Source organism: Gallus gallus, chromosome 2 (genome assembly GCF_016699485.2).
Source record: "Gallus gallus isolate bGalGal1 chromosome 2, bGalGal1.mat.broiler.GRCg7b, whole genome shotgun sequence".
Taxonomy (NCBI): Eukaryota; Metazoa; Chordata; class Aves; order Galliformes; family Phasianidae; genus Gallus; species Gallus gallus.
Window position 1 is genome coordinate 61,560,254 of NC_052533.1, and position 24,572 is coordinate 61,584,825.

The following is a 24,572-nucleotide window of genomic DNA, read 5'->3' on the forward strand; positions in this document are numbered from 1 at the left end:
GTGGTGTAAATATGTATAAATTTATATTGTGTTAATTTATGGCATACACTACAGAAGGTTTTGCGTGAGCTACATTGCATTCCTTCCCACGTTTCTGCTGAAATATTCATCTTCGGGTCTTTTTCTCCATGTTTTCCTTAGTCTCGCCACAGATGTTTGGGCAGCTTGCGTTAGAGGGGAATATGCCTTAGAAGTACATTTAGGAATTTAGGTGATGAGAATACCAAACTCAACTGTGTGGCTACAGCCTGAGAGGATTAACAGGCTTGGTGAACACTCACCAGTGTCTCAGACCTGCCCTTCTGATACACTGGCACCCATCGCAACATAACTCAAATTCAGCACCACTAAGACAGACACCCAGTGCACAGAGAGCTGCCAAACTAGTGCCTGACAAACATTGCATTCACACATTAAACACGGATATATGAAGCTGCCGTGCCAAAAGTAGGACTGATTCTCACAAGAACAGGCACCTGTATATCAACAAACTGCACTCGGCATCACCACAAGCAGTCCCTCCCATCTGCCTGCACAGAGCACTGGAGAATGAAAATGTATTGCAGAGTCCCATTCTCTCTGAAATCAGCAAGACTCTTGCTGTTGGCTCAGCAAGAACAAGGTCAAGCCATTGGGCCAAAGCATAATCCTTATCTTCCACTGAGTCCTTATCACGAATGTATCAATGCAGCCTTTGTGTACAAGGACTGGCAGCAGCCCAGAAGTCTCAGTGCCAAATTAGGGCCATAACATCCAGTAAGAGATATGAAGACACACGGAAAACCTTTTTGAAGGCCTGACCTAATCGAAAGAATTGGGGCTCCACACGATGTTTATTTGCTTACATTCAAGCTGTTCAGCAACACATAGAATTTTGCTGACTTACTAGAATATAAAAACGCACAACTACATGAATAGTACCGGAGGGAGTTACCTAAATAAACTAATGTATCACATATAGCTATTTAAATCTTCCATTTATTACAGAGTTGCAAATGCAACACATACTACTGACAGAGAGGAATGACCAAGAGGATACATCTGCAAATATTTTTTCACACTGCTGCGAATTACCTTGAATTTTATTTTTTGACCCTTTTTCCCCATTCATTGTCCAAAATCATTTATGTGCTCTGCACACAAATCGTAGCAATATACTGGGAGACCTGGGTTCAAAGTCCAGCTCTGCTTCAGATTCTCTATCTAATTCTAGGAAAGTCTCTTTCTCCTTCGAGGCCCTCTGGGTAAAACACAGTTGTAGACGTTTTTCTCCAGTTCTTTTTGCTTTTCTTGTCTATTTTAGATAAAACACAGATTTCAAAAGGTTTTCTGATAGTTAAAGCTGCAACCATCGCTCTTGACCATCCCATCAGTCATTCTGCTTTGCCCTTGAGTGCCTATCCCTAAGTGCCTGCAGATGCTCACCAGATCTGGCCCAACACCCTCACACCAGCACAGTTTGTACGTTGCCAAACGTAGGAGTGGCAAGAACAGGGTGATGCTAGAAGAATAATACATACAGTGGTAAAAAAAAAAATGTAGATTTTAATAGAGCTTAATTTAGTTTTTGCTGGATAGTTCCTCCATAAATACTACCACAACTATACCACACAATTGGAGATGCACCCAAAAATGCTTCTTCAGCATTTTTTATCAAGAGAAGTTGAACGATAATAATTTAGCAGACAAAATTTACAGTAAATCAATGAGAATGCACATAACATTACCCTGCCACATTGCTGTACAGAACCTTATCTAGACCATATATTTTCCTGGTTTTAATTTATAAATAGGCCAGCTAAAGCCTCACACAAAATTATCCACAACCAAAAATACATCTTTCAGATTACAGCCACTTTTCTACCTCAGCTCTGTCAACCCAATTCTTTATCAGCCTACTGCCATGACCCTTCTTGTCTCACCTGCAGAAAGTATCCCATAGTGGAGTATGAAGCAGCTCAGCTCAGAAAAGAGAAGTAACCAGGTCTGAACTACTTGGGATCAGTGTTCTCTGATCCCATGTAGCTGACCCTAACCTTCTCCAGGGTAAAAGATTTCCATGCCATTGGGAAGATGCTGGTTGGCCGATATTTCCTAGCATAACAGGGCCAGATCCTTATGTAGGGTCTCAAAACAGTTAAAGATGAAATAATAATGCTGTCCAGGGTTCCCATGAGGTTGATTTTGGCATTCTCCTACTTTCCTCCCCCTTTTCTCTTTCTCTCAGGATTTAATGATTGAAGGAATAAAAACAACAAAGTTGTTATCATCCTATCATGCCTTAATGACAACATAGAACAGTCAATGACTGTTGATGTCTTGATTACCTTGGTAGGCTGAAATATGTTCAGAGAGCATTTCAGTGAATTTAGGCAATGGACTGAATGGTAAAATATAAAATGAAATCCCAAAAAGCAAAGTCTGATCTTAGATAATTAACAGCAGAAACAGGGCTAAATTGAAATAAATTATTCAGTGCAAGTACTTCAGACAGCTCTTAAGAATAACACATGGATCTGTGGCACCCTTTAGGGGACTTTGTACTTATAAACTAATTAATAGATCTGACTTCTCCATATGTAGTTTTTCCATCTGTAACAGATAAAGTATGGATAGGCTTCTTCATGTAATAGGGAAAATTAAAACTAAAGTTATTTTAGTAAGTTGTAGAATTTTCTCTAACTTATTCAGAATGTGAATGTGTGAAATACCACAACAGAATGGAAATTGATTTTATAAAATGTGAGAGTGAACTACAGCATTCTGAAACATGTGGTGTAAAGTCAAAGACATATCGCACTGCTTCTTTCCCCTCCAACCACCGCCGAGGCATGTCACAACCTACACAGCATGTTGTAGCCAAAAGGTCAGCTAATAACATGCTCCTCACTAAGGAGAATAAGCAAGAAGGCCATGGCAGAAGAGTTTTCACTCTAAAATGGAAAAGCTGCAAATTCCTGCCACCCCAGCTCATTGTATGACAAGACCTAAGCCTTAGCAAGCCTCAGTCACAAACTTGTGCAGAGATATGGTGGCCATTTTGTTTCCTATTGAGTAATCATAGAACGGCCTGAGTTAAATGGCATCACAAGGATCATGAAGTTTCAACCCCCTAGCCAGAGGCAGGTTTGCGAACTGCTAGATCAGACTGCCCAGGGCCCCATCCAACCTAGCCTTAAACAGTTCCAGGGATGGGGCATCCACAACCTCTCCATGGAGCCTGTTCCAGCACCTCACCATTCTCTCAGTGAAAAAAACTTCCCCTGACACCTAATCTAAATCTCTGCTCCTTTACTTAAAAACTATCCCCCCTTGTCCTATCGCTATCTACCTGTGTAAAAAATTGATTTCCCTCAAGTTTATTAACTGTCTTTAAATTTTGGAAGGTCACAATGAGGTCTTCCTGCAATCTTCTCTTTTCCAGGCTGAACAAGCCCAGATCCTTCTGCCTATCTTCATGGGAGTGGCACTCTAGCCTTCTGATTATCTTTGTGCCCCTACTCTGGTCTGGACCCTTTTACAAAAGCTCCACACCTTTCCTGTACTGGGGGATCCAGACTTGAATGCAGTGGGGGTCTGGGAGGCCAGATGGGGCCTCACAAGGGCAGAATAGAGGGGGACAATCCCCTCCCTGTCCCTGCTGGCCACCCCTCTCGTGATCCAGCCCAGGATACTGTCAGCCTTCCAGGCTACAAGCACACACTGCTAGCTCATTTTAAGTTTTTCATCAATCAGGACCCCCTACATCCTTCTCTGCAGGTCTACTCTCAAGGAGTTCTTCCAGTTTGTATACATACCTGGGATTATCCTGACCCAAGTGCAAAGCCTCGCACTTTGCTTTGTTGAACCTCATTGGGTTTATCAAGGTCCCTCTGGAAGGCAACCCTTCCTTGTGCAGTATCAATCACACTGCTCAGCTTGGTGTCCTCAGCAAACTTGCTGAGGGTGCACTCAATCCCATCATCTATCACTGATAAATGTAGTACAGAGTACTGGTCCCAAGATGGACCCCTAGGGGAAATTGCTCATTACCAGCCTCCACCAGGATGTAGAAACATCGACCACAACCCTCTAGCTGCAACCTTCCAACCAATTCCTTATCCACTGAATAATCCATGCTTCAAATCCATCTCTCCAATTCAGAGATAAGGATATGGTGGGGGACCATGTCAGAGGCCTTGCAGAATCCAGGTAGATAACATCAGTTGCCTTCCCTTTGTCCGCCAGTGCAGTCACTCCAACATAGATTGGTGACCTTCCCTTGGTAAAGCCATGTTAGCTGTCCTGAGTCATCTGCTCATCCCTCATGTGCCTTAATGTGTCTTCCAGGAGGATCTGTTCCATGACCTTCCCAGGCACAGAGGTGAGGTGCACCAGCCTGTAGTTTCTCAGGTCCTTCTTCCTCACTTACTTGTAAATGGGAGTGTTTCCTGTTTTCCAGTCCTTGGGGATTTTGCCTGACAGCCATGACTTCTCAAATATAATGGAGAGCAGCTCAGCAGCCACATCAGCCAGCTCCCTTAGGATCCTTGGATGCATGTCACCTGGCCCCACAGACTTATCACACGTCACTCTCAGACTTGCTCTGCCCTTACAGTGGGGGGGAGTTTCCTCCCCCAGATCCCACCTGGAGGTTTAGGTTCAGGGATGTGAGAATCCTGGCTACCAGCAAAGACTGAGGCGAAGAACTCATTGTATAAGTGCTTGGATCCTTCACTTTAATCAACATAACTGCTTCCATTCACTTCTCAGGGCATCCACACTGTTGTGTGTTTAGGAAAACACTGCTCAGCATGGTAGTCTAAACAGAATTGGCACTCATGACCTCAGATGGCCTATCGAGCCAGTCTAATATCTGTCTCCAGCTATTTCAACCAGTCCAGGATTTGAACACTGCTAGAACAGAGCTGAGAAATAGCTCACTTCTATTTTTACAGATAACACCATTTTACAGGATTAACTTTGACACTCAGGCTGCAGAGGTAGCTTCCGAAGTTTTAGCCAAACTAATGTACCTCTGTCAGGGTCACCCACATACATTAGCTAAACCCCATCCATGAGGGCTGACAGTCTCTCATACTTCCTCCCCCCCCCCCCCCCCACCGCCTGCAGCCAGATGGAGGGTTGGTCAGTGTGGGAAGTTGCCTTTCACACAGATGTTAGCACATATGCATTTGTAAAGGTTAGTTATTTTTAAAGGTTATTTAACAGAGAGAGCATTTTCAGAGTATGACAGTCTTAAATCTCAACTTTCAAAAGGCAAGAATTGTTGCTGACATCTACAACCAACCGAGTCACCATCAACATTCACACAAAACCTAAACTTTTTGAGAGGCTAAGAAATGCGTGGACAGTTTTCTACCTGACATCTTTACTCCCAGGATGGTTCACAACTCTCACCAACAGATTGTCCAGCAGTGGTGCCATGCCTAGCCAGAAACCATACCAAGAATTAGCACCTCTTGGTTGTTTCCCATCTCCTTATCTCACATCTATCTCTAGCCCACACCTCATCACCCAGCAGCCCGAATGTTTGGCCACCTTCCACTGGAAACTGCCTCTTATCCATCCCAATCACTACAATCTGATGCCCAGCAATGTTCCTGCCCTAGTCCCTAAATATAATGCTTACTCAAGTGTGTTGACATCAGGTCTAATTATTGACTTCTAGATGAGCATCGAGAAGTTTCCTTCACCTCATCTTCTGTTGCTGAATAGAAACAAGTCCTGACATCTATTCTTTAATTAGCATGAATAACGACAAACTTCAGATTGGATGAAACTCCAGGTTGTCTCCCAGAATTAGGCCTAAATCCAAACTAACCCAAACATTTTTGGATGCCATAGTCAGATTGAAGGGGGGGGATTTCACTTCAACTATAAGCTGTTTTTGCACACAAAGCTGCTAAGCTATTTTCCTCTTTTCATCCCACCTTTTTTTTTCCCCCCTCAGACTTCAGTCTTTACAGAGTATTCTTCCTATCACCAGAATTACCAAGATTACCTTGTCTCATTTGGCCTAGTCAGAAATAAAACACTTAAGTGTGTGAGCACAAAAAAGAAAACCAAAACGATACACACCTAGATTATTATTCTCTCTTTTTTCTTTTTCTTGAACCTACATGCCTTTTTAACATAGCTAGAATTCATTTGCTCCTGCCCTTGCTTTACAGTTACACGCATCTTCCTTTTGTCGTTCCCCACGCACTTTTCACTTCAGCAAGCTAAGAAAAGAGTCTCACATGCAGAAGATCCAAATTTGTGCTATAGCAGAGCTATGACAGCACTTGAAAAGAAGAGTATACGACACCAGAAGAACCTACTGCCCTCTACCATGATTTCACAGCCATCCAGCTGGACACAATACAGCCAGAATTGGTGCAGTCTTTCACAGCCCCCCCCCCCCCTTTTTCATGCTACCGTATCAAAGATCATTTGAGAACTAAGAAACCCTTCCAGTGTTTCATTTACCCTTATGCTCAAGGAAACAAATTTCCCTGGCAGCTTCTCTGATCTGGTCTGTATCTTCTACGCTAGATAAAGAATAAAATGCAACCCTGGAACAAAGCCGACGTGTGCAACTCTTCCTCCCGTGGCCAGTGCTTGTGCAGCTGAAGTGAAGGCAAATGGAGGCGATCAGCTCTCCCGTTTTCTCAGCTGTTGTCCTATGTAGGCTGCTCTTATCATGCAGTCATGATGCAGCAAGGTGAATGCTGTTCAACACAACAGCCAGTTTTCCCCAGCAATGGTCTCTCTCATCTCCACCTGCTTTGATATCACACACTTTGTTATTTGCAGATGAGCAGCCAGGTCAGCCAGGACCTATGTGAACACAGCCTGAGAGCTTGTTTCCAGCCTCAGCTGCTATTCACCGGCCACGCTCAGAAAAAAGGAAAGCTGCTCTCTGGGGGCTGAGCTTGTTTCCTGTGTTGTAATTTCATAGAGGTGAATCTTTCACTAACCTGGTTGGCTGACACAGATGCTACATGGAACAACAGGAGGCTTGTCAGCACTGCTCCGGCATACAAATGAACATAACAGACGGGTAGCATTAAACTCACCTAAAGATAAAATTATGATATTCAGTCATTGAGAAAGATGATAACTTAACCACAGGATGCATCGCAATTAGCTTCCTCAGCAGCCTACAGAAGCAATATATACAAATTACAAGATAATCTTCCGCAATTTGAAACCATTTAGGATCTGTAGCATCATATACTTGGATCAATTTAAATCTTAAAGTTGCTATCATCTTTCCTTCTTGCTCAGAGATAAATATCTTCTCATTTTCTAGTGAAACAGAGTAGATGCATGTTGTTTTTCTAATCTGGGCTTACTGTATCATTTCTTCTTCTTTTTTTTTTTTTTTTTTTTTTTTTTTAAGTTTAATTGTTAAACTATAATGAACTCCACAGGACTGTGGTTGCAAAGAACAAGTGCTGGTCGCATCAATATCTGTATTAGATTGCCCCCAGTGGCAAGGAATTGTAAAAGACTTTCACATAGAAAGGCAAATGAAAAACTCCAATTGAGAAATAGGTCTGCTGGTGGGGAAAAAAATAATGCTGCGTGTAGAAATCTCTAAGCTTTCATCCATTTCTAGGAAACTGGAATGGGAGGAGCATTCCTCCTACTCCTGAAGACATCTGCAGTGTGGGGATATAGGGAAACTACTGCAGTACAAGCATGACTTTGGCAAATTAAAGTTTGTCAGAATCTCAGCAAACTTTCCACTGATCTGGGTTCACTTATGCTTTTGTTACAGTTCTGGGCTTCTTTCTGATGTTTCCCTTTGGACGTGTACTTTAAAACTATTTCATGAACTTGAGATGCTTGATTGTCCGCACAGTCTCAAGAGTAAGCAAGATATTTCTTTCTATGGTCGTCTTCTTCCTCCTCCTCCTGCCTCGTTTTCAACTCAGCATCTGGCAAAGATGGACAAACTCTGGGACGTAAAAATTCCCTTAACTGTGAGTAAGCCCTCTTTATTATGTCTTTCTTAATAAGATGGCTTGTTTGATTAATGTCTGTTTGCATGGAAAATTCTCCCTTCTCCTTTGCTTTCTCCAGCAATCACTTTGTGTTTTAGTGTCTGCTTTGGCAAGAGGAAAAAGTGGGATGCTGGGTTGAATTACAGCCTCTTTCTGAGATCTGCGGGACTTCTGTTGCTCATTTCCATGGCACCAAGATGCAATCCTTATTCTTAACCCAAAGTCTCTGACAGTTACCTACCACACCATTTTAAGTTGCTGGAGCAATTGAACAAGTCCAAAGGTGCTATTTAAAATACCAGAGATTTTTCACAGGCCTGTTTTATTCATTAGGCTTTATCCAGTCCACCCAGTCTGGTCCAGACAAATCCAGTACTGTGTTCTCTCATGCTCCCTTGGCTTCTAAGCAGCAGTACTTTTAACTTTGCATATAGAAAGAATTTAACACATACCAAATTTAAAAAAATAAATACCCTTCCCTATTGAAATCCAAGGCCGATATGTGCACACGTGATGATTTTTAGAGCAACTGAATCTTTGCTACAGAAAGATGGATATTTAAAACCTGAACAGGAGACTCACATTTTTTACAAGTTCCTTGTACTTGAGTTTATGGAAACAAATAACAGACCAGCAAACATTGATGTACTTGGCAGTTCTGGGTAGCTGTCTGGACTCACAGCCAATGGAATTAAACATTTGAGAGATTGTGATTCATGATATAATCTGATTATGGAGGTAATTACACCTCTTGTCATTGTTGACAATATATTATTACAGAGACAAAAATCTTGGTTCTGCTACCCAAATTCCAAGGGAGGGAATAGACAGGGAAAGAGAGAAGAAAACAAAAGATATCAAAACAACTTCTCTCTCATTTTATAAAAGACTCTCTGAGTCCAGAAAAAAAAGAAAAAATCTAACAAGAATCATATCCAGCAAGAATAATGAAGTTTTCTTAAAGTGAGAAATATTAAAGAGAGATGACACTTTGGTAAAAGGCTATTTACAATACATTTCCTAATAAACACATAAAGGCAAGTTTGAAACTTCTAGAAAACTAGAATGAAGTAAAAAAAGAAAGAAAATCCTGAATATAAAACATGGTTTCAGCTTCGCAAGTAAGACAACATACTCCAGTACAACCTGCAGAGGCAGAGGTTTCCCTAAGACAAAGAGTACGTTGTTTTGAGAACTGCAGGTCAGAATCAAGGACTGGATTCACCAGCCCATGTGCTTTGCAGTTTATTTCTTAGTTCCATACGTAGAGTAGCTAATACAGAGCTAAAACTGTAATCCTTCCATATTTTCCCTAGAGTTGCTTAATCTGTATGCTCATCCCTTACTTACTGCTTTTAAACTTCTCCTCATTGCAATGAAGATTAAGTTAATTTCTCCAGTTATTATCTCATAAAATCCTGCATGCTCAGGGAGTTGCTACTTCTCTTTTTGTAATGAAATTAAAAAAATATATATCCCAATCACTACAGGACATATTACCCAAACACTAATTGAAACCCCAAAAGTTTAATGCACTGATTTCCCATGAAACAAATATTTGAGTAACTAATTTTTCTTAAGATCACCAGTGACCGCACTGATGGAAAAATTTCAGCAACCCTACTGAAAAGGAGATTTTGACTGTGTGTGCCTGAAGAGTAAGAAAGAGAGTCAAGTAATGAACAAAAACAAAGTGAAACAGAAAACAACTCCACAAGTAAAGTTTATAGCACGCACACACACACACAAATCTCAGGATTTTATTAGAGAGAGGAAGGGCTCATAGTTTTTGAGCTTTTGATTGGCCACATTTGCTACAAAATGAAGGACAGAGAGGTATCACGAATTATTTCCATGGAACTAATATTGTAATGTTCTACAGTGGTCCCAGAGGCCCTGCACGTCAGGCTAAGAAGGACGGGTCTCCTGGTACAAAGCAGTAGCACGTCATGGTTTTTTTCAGTTCTTTATCTAAACGCCACCTGGACTTTCAGCTTAGTCACTATATGCTTTTTTAAAATAAGAGTATTTTAACTTCCCATATTATCAACGGTGCAGATGGATGGCAGAGGTAGGAAAAATAAGGAGCCTAGATTATTCTGTTCTTGATTATGGGATTTGGGATTTCCTCCATTTTTTATATTAAAACTGGTGTAAAAAATTTGTTTCCAAAGCCTCAGGTGAATCTGGTAGTTATAAAGAAGACAAAAACAGCACTTTGGAAATGTACCCATTCTTCCTGAAAAGAAACCAGACAGCCCCAATAAATGGTACTTGAACTTCTGAATTTAAAAGCGACTTTACATAAGAAACATAATTGAATCTGGGATCCACAAACCAAAAGGGGGGGAAAGCAGTGCATAAACGTTCAAACCTCTGTCAATATTTTACATCTGAAAAGCGCCAATCTTTTAAGCAAGACTGGTGGCTTTCAAAGCAGTACAGACAGACTGTCCTTATGCTAAATTGCATACCATTCACATTCTGCTCATTCATAAATTTGATGTAAATTTCAGAAGCTTTAAGGAAAAGAGAGCGGGAGGTTCTGTGGAAATGTAATGAAGTATGCTTATGATTATCTGTTTTTGGAAGAGTTAAGTTTATTGTAGGCACACATTAGCCACTTTCAGGACATAAAAGCCTCAGTGTTCAGTGCTAGAAGACAACTCAGTATTTTTTTTTCTAGGAATAATCTTACATCCTAACCGTAGAAATGTGTGCTGCCCACAGCGAGGGACACATACGGCCCTGGAAATGCCATTCCCTTTCATGGTTGTAAACCAAAGCAACAAATCATTTCAGTAAGACCATTCTCTGTTTTCTGCTTGGTTCCACAAATAAAAAAAAGGGGCATGGGCCTATCCTGCTTTCAAACAACAACAACAAAAAAAGTCATTTGGGAATTTAACAATAATTTAATTTGTATTAACCATGGCACAACATAAACATTTTCCTCAAGGCTGAAGCACAAACAGATTGCACGCATTTTCCATGTGTGGTTTTTCTAGGGTTTTTTTGTGCTTTTTGTTTTGTTTTGTTTTTTGTCTGTGAGCTGCTGAGCCTGTTTTCATTAAAACAAAGAAAAGAAGACTTCCTGTATGAATCAGAGTTTTGTATTCAAACTGCAGGACTCCTTATTTAATGGTCTACTTGTTGATTGAATTAATAAGGATATTTAGCAAAGGTGAACCAACTAGAAAAGTAGAGAGTAAAAGGACAGAAAATATCTTTACAAAACAGAATCAGGGAAAATTAAGTCAAATAACACAGTGCCAGAGCAAACAGATATGATGTGAGAATTTGTACTCCCCCATCCCCATCAACATTAATTTGTGACACTTCCCTGCCCTGTGAAGTAAGCACGAGCTTTGAGGCAGGACTGTGAGAACAATCTTGCTCAAAACTAATGTCAGAAGAAGACAAAAGACAAGCTGCATGAGCTCCAGATGTGGTGGCTGGGCTCAGCTTTGTCAGTGTACCTTGTCCAAGAGCTTGCAGGAAAGCAGGGCTGCAGCTTTGGCCCACAGCTTTGGTACCCCTATGTAGAAAGCTGAAGGGTTAAATAGCAGCTCTAGACTCATCCTAAGCTACTATGAGCTGTGCCTTACAAGACCTCCCTGTCTTTGTTGGACAACACTTTGTTGGACACCCAGGAAATTAAGTTCCTTTTGAAAATGAGACCACAGTCCCTCAGCTACCCAGACCCCTTAACAGATACTCTTTTTCTTTGCCTTAGGTGTGGACTTTGTACAATTGTTTTCTCTTGATGCTTGTCTCATTGCAAAAGAAATCACCATACTGACTTTAAATTTAATAGGATTTGAACTCTGTTTCCTGCCAAGAAAGCAGAATCTTCTCGTTTCCTGTGCACAGGAACACAGAGATGTTAAAATTAGCCACAAGCAGTATATTGCTCCCTGAATGTAAGAGAAAGGTATTGCAATTTACTGCACAAAGGAAATGAGTTAAAACTATCGTATCTGCAAGTAGCAGGTTTACACAGAATGTTTTCTGGTTTGCCAAGACCACTACCATGTACACAAACAACAAAACGTATACATTTGGGTTCTGTGTAATGAAATGAGAACCACTTCATGGTCACAGCAGGCAACACTGTTACTTAATTCAGCATCTTATAACCATTGCTGAGACACTTTTTTGGCCATGGGCCACAGAGCACACAGTAACCCAGTTTGCTTTTGCTGCATCTCTTACTGCTTTTTTTTCCTGATGGCAGCACAGCCAATGTTGTCAGTACCGTAGGCAGTGCCTGAAACATTTTGGAAGCTGGGGAGGAGCTGAGGATTTTCTGCCAATTCAGGTTTCAGCTCGTTCCCTACAGTGCAGCACTCTAACAATTGTCACAGAAAGAAGAGCAGGAAGGGATGAAAGTACTACTTTACTTCTGCTCATTAGCATGCTTTTCAAACTGAGCAGGAGACACAGCTGCAGAGTCAGGCCCTGCTGCACACCCAATGGGTTGTTCCTGCTTCCTATTCCCAGAAAGTGGCTGTAGGCCAGTGGAGGGTCCTGACATTACCCAGTCTCTTACCAAGACAGCTACTGGGGTCTGCTTCCATGACACTGAGGAGCAGGGCTCTGCCTGCTTCCATCTGTGTGCGATACAACCTGCAAACTTGGCAGAAAACAAGACCAGCTGAATGGAAGAGGCTGGATGGGTGATGAGGGCTGGAGCTTATGGGAAGAAAGAATGATGCAGCTGGGACAGGGGGATGGAAAGAAGCAGAGGGAAAGCAGGGAATGTAGACAGTAGGCTTTTAATCTTGGCATTGATGCCCCAAGGACTGTAGTGCTGCAGTGTGCAAAGAAAAGTCCTAGGCTTTCTCCCTCAGACAAAGCAATACCTATTTCAAAAATGCAAAATCATTTACAGCCCTGAGCAGAAACAGACTGTCTGGAGTAATAAGTGCTTTTGTCTTCCATAAGGAAAAGGAGCTCCATAAGCAGCAGATCCCATCAGCACCTGTCTCAGTGTCCCCCAGTGCTTCATTCCGGCCTATGAACTCCAGTGTCTAACAAGGACCAGGTTCTGGATTCTGCAGCCTGCAAGCCTCAGCAGTTTCTCACTCCTACCCAGGCACCTCCTTCTGAGAACTTCACAGACTCTTAATACATACCAGCCCCCTGTCAAATTAGGTTACAACAGACCATGAGTTCATAAAAGATTGGTCGCATCATGTGGAAGGAGAGATTAATAATTAATACAGTCGGTTCTAATGTGTAATGACTTTTTTTCATTAGGAAGTACACCTAACAGAATAAACACACTTCAGCTCTATTAACGACCAAGAGGCCAACATTGCTGGTTATACAGCTATAAACCAAGAACTGCTCTGATGCATCAGCTGCCTTCAGTGACAGTGAAGGGTGACATAAAGCACCTCACTGGCAGACACACACACCCCACCTAACCACAGCAGTTCTCAACCAGATAACCAGACACGTTTATGAGAAAGGATGGGGACAGCAGAGATCAGATCTCTGAATGACTCCTCACTTGCGTTTAGCAAATTAAAACATCATGCTAGAATGTGGAGCACTGTGTGTTATAATCTTCCTGTTTTGGTCACATACTCTAGAAATAAGAATATTTGAACACGTTTTGGAAAATCCTGTACTCTGTTGCCTGAGGTACAGTATCCTCAAAGGACACCGCTGATCCAACAAACTCCACAAAATAAGCAAAATGAGTTTCCTTTGTTGCTTATGGCTGCTAAATTATAATAAAAGAATGATAAATCTGGGTTCACTTTTTCTATCATTGTTTTACGCTTACTTTTATATTCTGTTGGATTATAACAGATTAATTTGTTTTAGTTTTCTTTCTAGCCACTTTTCAAGCTCCAGCTTAGTAACAAGGCTCCATTTGCTTTCAGAAAAACAAAGTCCCAACATCTTCCAAAATTTTTCCATTTATGCTACAGTTTCTTAAAAAAATAATTGCTAACAACAATAGTATTTGGACTTCGACTAGCTGGCAGAGCAATGTCCTTTGATAGTTATCTTCAGACTATTTTTTAATACTTTATGTCACTTCATTGCTTCAAGACCCATATAACTTATTCTAGCTTGCCAGAGGAATTCTTGCTCTTACCCCACCACTGACTGCTCTGCCAGGAAAGCCCCTGCTCTTGCCCATTCTTAAACTGGGTGATATTGGGCCCAGAAGGAGAAGCAGAAAGGCGAAATGGCTGTAACTGTCAGCATAAGAAGCACTAGTTGCCTTCCATGCAATCTCAGGCGATCCATCTGTCCTACCTCCAAGCTGTAAGACTGGAGAAAAGACTGCTTTTATCTCCTGTTTCAATCAGACTCTTTCAATTGGAAGTGCGTGTTTGTGCAAGACACAATGGGGCCACGCCACTGTTTGGAGCTTCCCAGTGCTACTCTGATACAGATAACAAAAACAATTAGAAACAAAAGTACTCTTATGCTGGGGCACTTTAAAACCTCTATACGCTGATCATAAGTGGACTCAGCTTCATTTTCTGCAGCATATACAGCAGGATACTTCCCCCACGGTAATTGACATTTTGCACTAGCCTGGTTCCAACGAAAATCGATCCGATTCCTTCCTAATAACAACAGAGAGTCATCTTGGATGACAGGTCTTAGCCATTAATTTAATTGATCACACATACTGATCCAGATTTGGGGAAATATTATTCTAGCATAGCAACACAAACCCAATCAGAAGAGCAGACCCAGAAAAGGTGAGTGACTCCTGAAAATGTGGTCTTACAACGTTCACTCACTGTGAGAGTTATTTTGATACAGAGTAAGGAAATACAACTGTAAAAAATGACTCAGTAGAAACACAGCAGCCAGGTTCTGCTGCCATTCCCAAAACAGATTAGCTTATTTTCCTGCTTCGCAGGACCTGTAGAGCACAGCGGAGAACCACTGCTCTTGTGAAGGTGTGGGCTAACAACAGGGTTGCTGAAATCCAAGGCCAGTTTGTTCTGATGACTTCAGTTTTGGATTTGAGGTCTACAGCTAGGGCAAGTGGAATAGTGATGAATGTGGTAGCTCTTCACTTAGAGGTCACTTACATACCAAACAACCAGCTTCTGCTGTATCACCTCAGATTCGCCTCGTCACTTCCAACTTCAGCAGAGTCAGCCTTGAGGAAAGCAGTGGCCTCATCCTGAGCACTATCCTGGAGTCAGATTGCACAGTAACAAGGAATTCCTGGCACTGTGGTACAGTAAACAGTTCTCCCATGTCCAGGATGTAACACCAGAACAGATGATAATAAATAAGCCACTTCAACAGGGCTGTGAAAAATGATCCGTGACATATCTGTGGAGAAGCAAATGTCATCTCGGAACAGGCTTGTCTGGATGCCTACAGGAGAGCTCACTAACCGTCTGGCTCAAGTTTGCAGCCCACTATGAGCACAGTGCTGTGAGCAGATTGGTGCCTGACTAATTTCGCACAGCGGTTCTCTACCTACCGAGTGCTCTTTCAAGCTATTAGCGTCACAGAATATCAAACGGGCTGTCACAAAGCTGTTTATCAACCAACTCCCAAATCCAGGCAGGTATCCAGCAGTAGCCACTCAGTACTGATATACGCGCATACAAACACTACCTCTCTAGAAGGCCGGCTCACTGCATCTAATTCAGGACAGAGTTACAGCCCTCGTGTCTTTGGAAGTCAGCACTCACGTGGGATGAGAAGTGCAGCTCCTTACGTTAAAAGCCTCTCTTTAGGTGGCACTTAAGAGCTACTCACAAAATCTAACCTCAGCCTAGTGAGATCACAGCTGTTTCTACAGTTGGTGAGGAAGCAGCTCTGATGGTGAGCAAGGCGATCCAGAGGAGAGGCCTGAGCCAACTATTCTGGTGGTCTTCCAGAGGCACCTCTCCCTTCACACATCACTCTCTGGGGAGCCTTTGCAAATGCCCCACCTTCTATGCTGCAGACTCCTAAGACTTCACTGTGAATCTCGTAGTATTTGATGTTTGTCTTGTAGACCCTTTTTATGAGGTCATTTAATTTTATAGCAATCTTGGGTTTTGCTAAAGAAAATATATATATTAGCTTTCCTGTAGTGGAGAAAACTAGGAAGAGTAAAGCCCAGAGATTAAAAAAAAAGAGGGGGGGGGGAGGGAAGAGTGTCACAGGAATGCATCAAAATACAAATGAAAATAAGCCAGACATTTCAGAACTTGACTCACCAATGTGTGCATTAGTAATACTCTGCCCTATTGCAACAGCCTAAGACGACACTTGTAATGTGCAAAAGGGGTACCTGCATTCACCCCGTGTGCAGTTTTCTCAAATTCCCATGTATTTTAGAATTCCAGTCTATTCATCCTTTTAGGTCAAAACCTAATTTGTGCAATAAATTGGAAAAGCTTACCTCTTTTTACTATCTGCATACAAGAATTGTAACAAATTTTCCCCAACTGTCATGAGCACTGCTTATAGCTGACAGAATCATAGAATCATAGAATGGCCTGGGTTGAAAAGGACCACAATGATCATCGAGTTTCAACCCCCTGCTATGTGCAGGGCCGCCAACCACCAGACCAGGCTGCCCAGAGCCACATCCAGCCTGGCCTTGAATGCCTCCAGGGATGGGGCATCCACAACCTCCTTGGGCAACCTGTTCCAGTGCGTCACCACCCTTTGTGCGAAAAAATTCCTCCTAATATCTAACCTAAACCTCCTCTGTCTCAGTTTAAAACCATTCCCCCTTGTCCTATCACTATCCACTCTTGTAAACAGTCATTCCCCCTCCTGTTTATACACTCCCTTCAAATATTGGAAAGCCACAGTGAGGTGGCCTCATAGATGCTCGAATTAAAAAGGCCTTCTAAAAGGCATGTTATACAAATCAGTTAGGCCTCAAGAAATATCAGATCACAATGACAACTTTAGATGTCATTTCAATGTCTTTAATATCATGTCTGAAAGCTTGGATGTTGTTCAGAGACAGAAGCAGTCTTAAGTACATGCTGCCATTGCTAGCTGGTGACTTTCCCAGAATGAAGTCAATACTCTAAGTCAGCTCTTCTGCTTTTTGGTGGAGTTCCTCTTGTAATTTAAGTATGATCATTTGATGAGAATAGGGAAGTTGTTCCGTAATTTAGAATAAATCACTTTTCTAAAGGAGCCAATGACACAGTCTGAAATTTATTTTAAGCCAAACAAATTTGTGATGATGTGATTTGATTTTGTTAGGCCTTCTCAAACTGCAAGACCAGACTTGTAAAAAAAAAAACTAAGGTACATAAGTAAACCCTCAAATTCTCTGACAAGAATGAAGGGACTGAATTTGTTTAGTTCTGAAGAACTTTCACAAGATCTCCCATACCATACACTGGCACTCAACCAGTAAGAGTAACTTGTGCAACAGCAGGAGTCCAGCTCATGATCAGCAGAGAAGGAATCAATACTCCAGGGAATTACACACTGTTGCCATGTCTATGCACCAGGCTGGAGGTATACAAGTCCCAGACTCTCCCAGTTGCAACTATCTTTTTGTTTGATAGAGCTCCAAGTTGCAACTTGAAGGACTTGCTATTTTTCTGTATTGTTGGAAGGGAACAAAAGAATATAATGAGGGCATGCAGGAGTTTGCAACCTGTTTTCCCGACTCTCTGAGCAGTGTTATCTTAACTGCAGTACAGCAAAGAGCCCTGAGATGTGGGCCTAAGTATGGAGAGAAGATACTATCATCAGCAGCTCTCTTTGGCATTAGATACTTCATGCATCACTTTCCTGGTGTTTTGAGAAATATAAAAAAAAAAGATATCTCTATTTTATATAACAATCACCTGTGGACCATAGGAGACTGTTATCATACTAGTAGGTATCTCTATTAGGAAACTGCTCAATGTACACTCACTGTAGGTTTTCTTAAATTAAATTGTTGAACTTTTTCTCTTAGCCTCAACCTCTGATCCGTACTAATCATGGCCTTTCATTTTTTGGCTCTAAAATCTGAGCAGAGAATTGATGTAATCATCTATCAGCTATTCAAGATGTATACAGGGGCATTTTGTTTTCTTTTCCTTTTTCTAGATTTACTATGGTAAAAAGCATTCTTTTTTTACCCTTGAGAGGAGCACAAAGAGACTCCCTAAAGGAAGGAAGAACTTCCTAATGTGAAAATAAACTACTAGAAAATACAGCCCTGGCCCATTTATAAAAAGAGAACAGATGCAGCATGGAAGAAACAGTAAGAGAATGCTTTTTCTTTGGTAAGTATCCTTGGTATCTATCCTTTGATCTCATTGTACTACCCCAACTCCTCTGTAATCTGCTTGTGGCATATAACAGCTTCCTTAAGCACAGGTGCATGCACGCATTTTAACACGCTCAGCAGCAAGATCATCCTAACTGACATATAATTACCTTACTCATAACCATAACCTAAATTGTTGTTCTTCGAACCACTGGATAATATACAAATCTGATAAAAACATACACACATAGATCAGAAACTACTGCTAAATACTTGGTCTACTTAACTAAAGCGACCTCCAGAGCGTCAGCACTGTAAGACAACCTGTACTGAAGCTAAAGATGCCAGAAATGTTGAAGTATACATATACCATGTCAGACAGTCCTACTACTACAGTAACTACGGTAATTCCATATATGTAAAGCGTATAGAGCTATTCAGTTGATATCTGAGAGGTGTCTACTCCAAGATAAATTAAAAAGCTTAGTTCCATCAATTGCATGGACTGTGTTTTCACTGACTGCAATGGGAAAATGATTATGTTCTTCTATGAATTTATGCATAAGTATCTACACATACACTACATCTCCAAAAACCTCATTTTGGGGAAGGGGGGGGGGGGGTTAATCTGGGGCCAAATTAGCCAAATTCAATTCCAAATGACAATACATCACTTATGTGAGGAACCATCCACAGAAGATGACTTGTTGAGCCAAATGATTATAAGATTGTTAATGTCCAGATAGGTAAAGTGAACAAAACCTCTGGACTCACCAGCGAATGATGTGCTGCAGGTGCTGGCTGTGCTGGTCCAAGAGGAGTAAATGTTCGAAGTTGCTCACTGTTGGACTGGACTGGTAAACAGGCACTCATGTGAATGATTACTTAAAACAGAGTTCTTCAGCATTTCCTCAGTTGGTGTGCCAGGTAATATTCTGGTCAGAAAAAGGGTTACTAGTCAATTACAGATCGCTTCAGGTGCATGTGTTTGTGGGAACATGATACTTGGTGCTCAAGTCCAGTGAAAGAACTCACTGAATTTCTAGAGGCAGCCCCAAGGATATGACTTTTACCTTCACAGTGCACCCCAAAATGGTATTGCATGAGACAAGGCTCAGCAGTAAAGCAGAACAACAGTGTATTCAGCCCCGTGATAAATGAACACAGCAGTTCTGCACCTTGCTCACTGCTGTAGCTAGACCTCTTGCAGTGGTCCCGAGAGGAGGCTGAGGCTCCTGAACAGTGCTTCCAACAGCTGCAGTCCCACCAGAGCACTGGGACTAATACCTAAGCAATCCAGGGATAACTAAATCTAGAAGCCTACAGGTAAAGAGCAGAAGATGGATTTGAATTAACTGGTTCCTCCTATACCCTTCCCTGCCAATCCCCTTCTTGCAAGAGAAAATGTTGTCAGTCTATGGTAATTACAACACCCACATCCCTATTACCATAAGAAAAAAAAAAAAAGCAAGGTGGATGCCCTTTATGTGCCCTTCTTAAGTCTTCTTTCTACATATTTTCTCACTGCTCCTCCAATCATAATGGGCCAGAGTCGATCTGTTTCCTCTCCTGATGACACTGTGGCAGACGTCCACAGGCACTGCCTGCAGGAGAGTTCTCTCTCACAACGGAGAGCCAGCCCGCAACAGTTCTATTCATAGAGCAAAAGAGAAAAATCTTCTCATGATTGGAGGCTCCTAGGTGAGCAACTACAATAACTGATCCAAATGTTTTCCTTGTATTATATGATCAGTGAGAATGTGTAAAAATGCAAATGAAAATACCCTTTGGTTTTCTGCATCTGGTAAATACCAGCAAAGTAAATGTTAAGGTGTCAGCTATCTCTTCTAGAAAGTGATTGACAGTCCCTAAGTGCTCTGGGCTTTTTATAACCAATGTGAGTGACAGCTTTTAAGTGGAAGCAGTTCGTGCAAGTTTCAACCATTGGTTGTCTGCACGAATAACGTGGAATATTGGCTTTTCTTGTATCTATCTAATGGTATTTCCTTCTGCGTTGGCAGCAGCTCTAAACTTTAAGCTGTTACAGAGGAAAAAATGTCTGTGTTCTCTACTCTGTACTTTTCTAAAGCCCTCAGTCCAATAAAAGGAAAAGTAAACTCATGCCTGTGATATAAGATTCTATAGTTCAAGGCAGCACAGCAGCAAATAAGTAATTTCTCTTCACATCAGGCCTGGCTAAAGGACAACGCTGTCCAATGCAGTAGCATTTCTATGTAATCATTTTCAAACAGTCTCCACCAAAAGCTTTCAAGAAATCCAAGAGTAACTATTATCCCATCAATATTCCCAGTCAAAGCAGTTATCAACCATGTTACTGAGCCCAGTATCTCTCTCATCCCATTCCTCTATCAACTGGGAGAAAAAAATGTGCATGTATATTATACACAAAATCCAAGATAAACATCAGGTATGCACATGCTACTTCAAATAAATGAAACCAAATTAGCTTCATTATCTAGAGTTTTGCATTTCAAATCTATACACAGGTGAAAGACAAAAAAGCATAATTGGTGCACAAACAATTGTTAATCTAAATGCATCTACTTTAAATCGCAACAGACAAATAATTTAAGCATTGTTGGTAAGGTCGCTTCAACAGTGTAGTCTATTGGACTCAAAATGAGCATATCTGTTCCCAGTGCTCTTCTCCCCCAGGTAACACAGCCCTGTGGCTAAGGTGAATGTTATGGGATACACAGCACGATAAAAAGAGAGCCTTGCTCTTTGGTTTGTTCCCTAGGAATTTCTTGCTGAGCTGAACATCAGCCTAGAAATAACCTCAGGTGCTCAGGGAGGCAAAGCTGTAAAGTCAGTAAAAATGGCTGCTGGAACACCATTCAGATTTTATATTACCATCGTGGAGTAATTATTAGGATACAGAACAAACCTTTCTGAATCCATAAATAACACATTGCTGTTAGTGGAGGACATTTGTTTAGTCCCCTATGAAAAAGAGACCAGTTGAACATTAAATAATAACCCACCTCACTTGCTTTGTTTTTATATTTGCCTTTTCTTGTTCGGTTACATGACTTCAGCAATTTATGCTTTAAAAATATATATATTAAAAAAAATGTGAGTGGTGATCATTTGTTAACTGTACAACATGATCTACCTCAGAGTAGTACAACTTCCTGTTCTTTTCAGCTTCTCATTTTTCTCAACTTTAATGCAGTTGTGTAAGATTTTCCCCTCTCCAGAGGGACAGGCGATAATCAGGTTAGGTTGATATCTTTATGACACTGACCTTAAAGTTCACTTCATTTTTCTCTTCTATCCTTCCCAGCTCTTTCTTCTGAAGTTCTTTCTTCTGGTTCATTTTCAACCACTGAATATCCCTAAAAAGAGAAACTGGACACAGATAAATAATTTCACCTCAAAATTCATCCATGTGAAAAATAAACAAATCACTTGCCAGGAGATGTTAGAAAATTACCCTAACCTTTAGTACCAGGTGAGGCCATTCATAGAGAGGAAGAGAGGAAGAGAGGAAGAGAGGAAGAGAGGAAGAGAGGAAGAGAGGAAGAGAGGAAGAGAGGAAGAGAGGAAGAGAGGAAGAGAGGAAGAGAGGAAGAGAGGAAGAGAGGAAGAGAGGAAGAGAGGAAGAGAGGAAGAGAGGAAGAGAGGAAGAGAGGAAGAGAGGAAGAGAGGAAGAGAGGAAGAGAGGAAGAGAGGAAGAGAGGAAGAGAGGAAGAGAGGAAGAGAGGAAGAGAGGAAGAGAGGAAGAGAGGAAGAGAGGAAGAGAGGAAGAGAGGAAGAGAGGAAGAGAGGAAGAGAGGAAGAGAGGAAGAGAGGAAGAGAGGAAGAGAGGAAGAGAGGAAGAGAGGAAGAGAGGAAGAGAGGAAGAGAGGAAGAGAGGAAGAGAGGAAGAGAGGAAGAGAGGAAGAGAGGAAGAGAGGAAGAGAGGAAGAGAGGAAGAGAGGAAGAGAGGAAGAGAGGAAGAGAGGAAGAGAGGAAGAGAGGAAGAGAGGAAGAGAGGAAGAGAGGAAGAGAGGAAGAGAGGAAGAGAGGAAGAGAGGAAGAGAGGAAGAGAGGAAGAGAGGAAGAGAGGAAGAGAGGAAGAGAGGAAGAGAGGAAGAGAGGAAGAGAGGAAGAGAGGAAGAGAGGAAGAGAGGAAGAGAGGAAGAGAGGAAGAGAGGAAGAGAGGAAGAGAGGAAGAGAGGAAGAGAGGAAGAGAGGAAGAGAGGAAGAGAGGAAGAGAGGAAGAGAGGAAGAGAGGAAGAGAGGAAGAGAGGAAGAGAGGAAGAGAGGAAGAGAGGAAGAGAGGAAGAGAGGAAGAGAGGAAGAGAGGAAGAGAGGAAGAGAATCTTAAAATAGTACCCTGAAAAAGATCAGAAAAGAGCCAGGATGCTATTTGTGTGTCTCTCAAGGAAAATAAATGAATTCACTTAACCCTCCTTTGAGTAATTGATTTGAACATGTGCAGTAACATTGATTAATCTAAGTGCAATCTACCTCCAGGTAAAAGTTTTTTTCAACGTGTGTATCTCAAGACTGAAAATTATGCTGCAAACAGCGCAAGGGAAGTTCTACAGAGCTACAAGATGCTTTGCTGAGTTTTCAAAACTTCATTATCCCCTCAGATGAGCAACAGTAAAAAGTGAAAGTGGAAAAAAAAAAAGAAAACTTTCCCATGAATAGCAGTGTTTCAGGCACTTACACCGAGTAACATGAATTTAGGATACTTTCAGTTTTCAATTACTTCCTTCTCAAATCACACACCTCAGCACTAACATTCACCACCTGCATTTTTAGAGGCTAGAAATCATCACGAGGTTTGCACAATATGCATTTGCTATCATAACATACTCATATATTTTACTTGCTATATTAGAAAGGATCTAGCTAAAGATGTTTTACTTCAGAACATTTCACTTGGCATCTGCTGGACACATTGGATACTACCAAGGTCAGCTACACAGGAGTTTTCCCTGATTCTAAAATCTGTTCCATGAGAATAATAGTAAAATGAGGACTATACCATTTGTGAAGCACATTCAACAATTAAAATGCAAACAGCAAATAAGACACTGTTCTGAGTTTGCTTCACTATCCATCTATACAACTCTCAAAGAGGCCCTGAGAAATTCATCATGTGAAAACTTCTTTGCATGAAGATGTGTCGACTGCCATTTGGTGTTGCTCATAGATGGTGACGTTTCTGTACATTAGCAGGGTTACATAAAGGCTCTGTGTCCTCCCTGACTCCGCTAGGAGAGTGTTGGTAGGACTGGAATGAGTTGGGCTCTTCTGAATTGCACAGGGATGATGGGAATACAGGAAGAATTGGCAGTGCCTCAGAGACATAGTGCTTGCAGTGAGAGTTAGGGCTAACCTTTCTTTGGTGAAGGCCTGGAGACATGTGTAGGGTGTAGCAATAATTTTGTGTTGACATGGGATGATCCAGAAAGTTCAGTAATGGACACTGGTAATCTACAGTCTAAACAGGAAAGATGATTCCTTTGCAGCCAGCTACGCTATGTAAAAGAAAGAGAGAATAAATATATCATTTAAGAAGGTGTTTGAAAACTAGGATTTCAAAAAACTGATTTTGAAAATGTTCCTGCTTCCCTATTATCTTCTGCTTTACATACCCCATATCTGTCACACCTGTAAAAAAGGAAATAAGCATAAAAGATTCCTATTCTTAGGAAAAAATTGAGTTAGTGTAATGTAATATTCTCTAGCTAGCCATCAATGGCTATAACAACTCCTTAGATCTAACAGTTTCCTGATGCATCTTTTGAGAGAATATTTCTTGAGATGACATATGTTAATAATGGGTCTAGAGACCCTGAGCATACATACTGAGGTCTTAAATGGTAGATAACTTAAGCGTTGTTGCATTTTGACATGCCCAAGAATTATATACTGTTAAACCCCGGAAACTGAATGCAGTGATTAATATAGATTCAAGCTGTCCCTGTAGACTTACATTTTCTTTGCAGTGTATCTCTCCATTGAAGACAGCGTTGGTTTTTGGTTTATTTTAAGGAAAATTCCTGGGGAGCTCTCAGTCCTCAGCTGGTATGAATGACACTAGTCCCACACTTCTGAGCTACAGTTCAAGGAGGCCTGCAGGAGACAGAGAAGTTCCACTGCATCTGGCAATACAACCTGCATCCTCAAATCTGCCTTCAAAGCTGTAAATGCTAGGAACAAACTTTTATCCATGTATCTGTCCTGTTGTTACAGTCATCCGTGGTGGTTTACCTAAGGACATGGAAGCTAGCTTCTGGCAACACAGATCCCTGCTGACAAAGGAGGCATGTTCCATCTCCCAGGTACCCAAAGCTGCTCTAGTAGAAGACGTCAGAATCCAAAATCTTCTGATTCCT

At 41.4% G+C, this 24,572-nt stretch overlaps 1 long non-coding RNA gene and 1 other non-coding gene across 9 annotated transcripts in view; one reads left to right on the forward strand and one right to left on the reverse strand.

Annotated features, from left to right (window-relative positions):
* Positions 1-24,572, reverse strand: part of ATXN1 — a 257,493-nt gene that overhangs the window by 56,147 nt on the left and 176,774 nt on the right. For 2 of the 8 annotated variants that reach the window (XR_005855821.2, XR_006937207.1), the window contains 5 exons: positions 24,170-24,309; positions 23,570-23,711; positions 21,482-21,585; positions 18,988-19,148; positions 15,072-15,317 (listed from right to left, as the gene is read on the reverse strand). This is a non-coding gene — a transcript (ataxin 1). Of the gene's footprint in view, positions 1-6,962; positions 7,062-15,071; positions 15,318-18,987; positions 19,149-21,481; positions 21,586-23,569; positions 23,712-24,169; positions 24,310-24,572 lie in introns of all 8 variants that reach the window. The other 6 variants (XR_005855824.2, XR_005855807.2, XR_005855813.2 and 3 more) reach the window with 4 other exon arrangements.
* On the forward strand, positions 7,692-22,956 carry LOC107051664. The gene is made up of 3 exons (XR_001463369.3): positions 7,692-7,973; positions 18,051-18,229; positions 21,521-22,956. It is a non-coding gene; the product is annotated as an uncharacterized LOC107051664 (long non-coding RNA).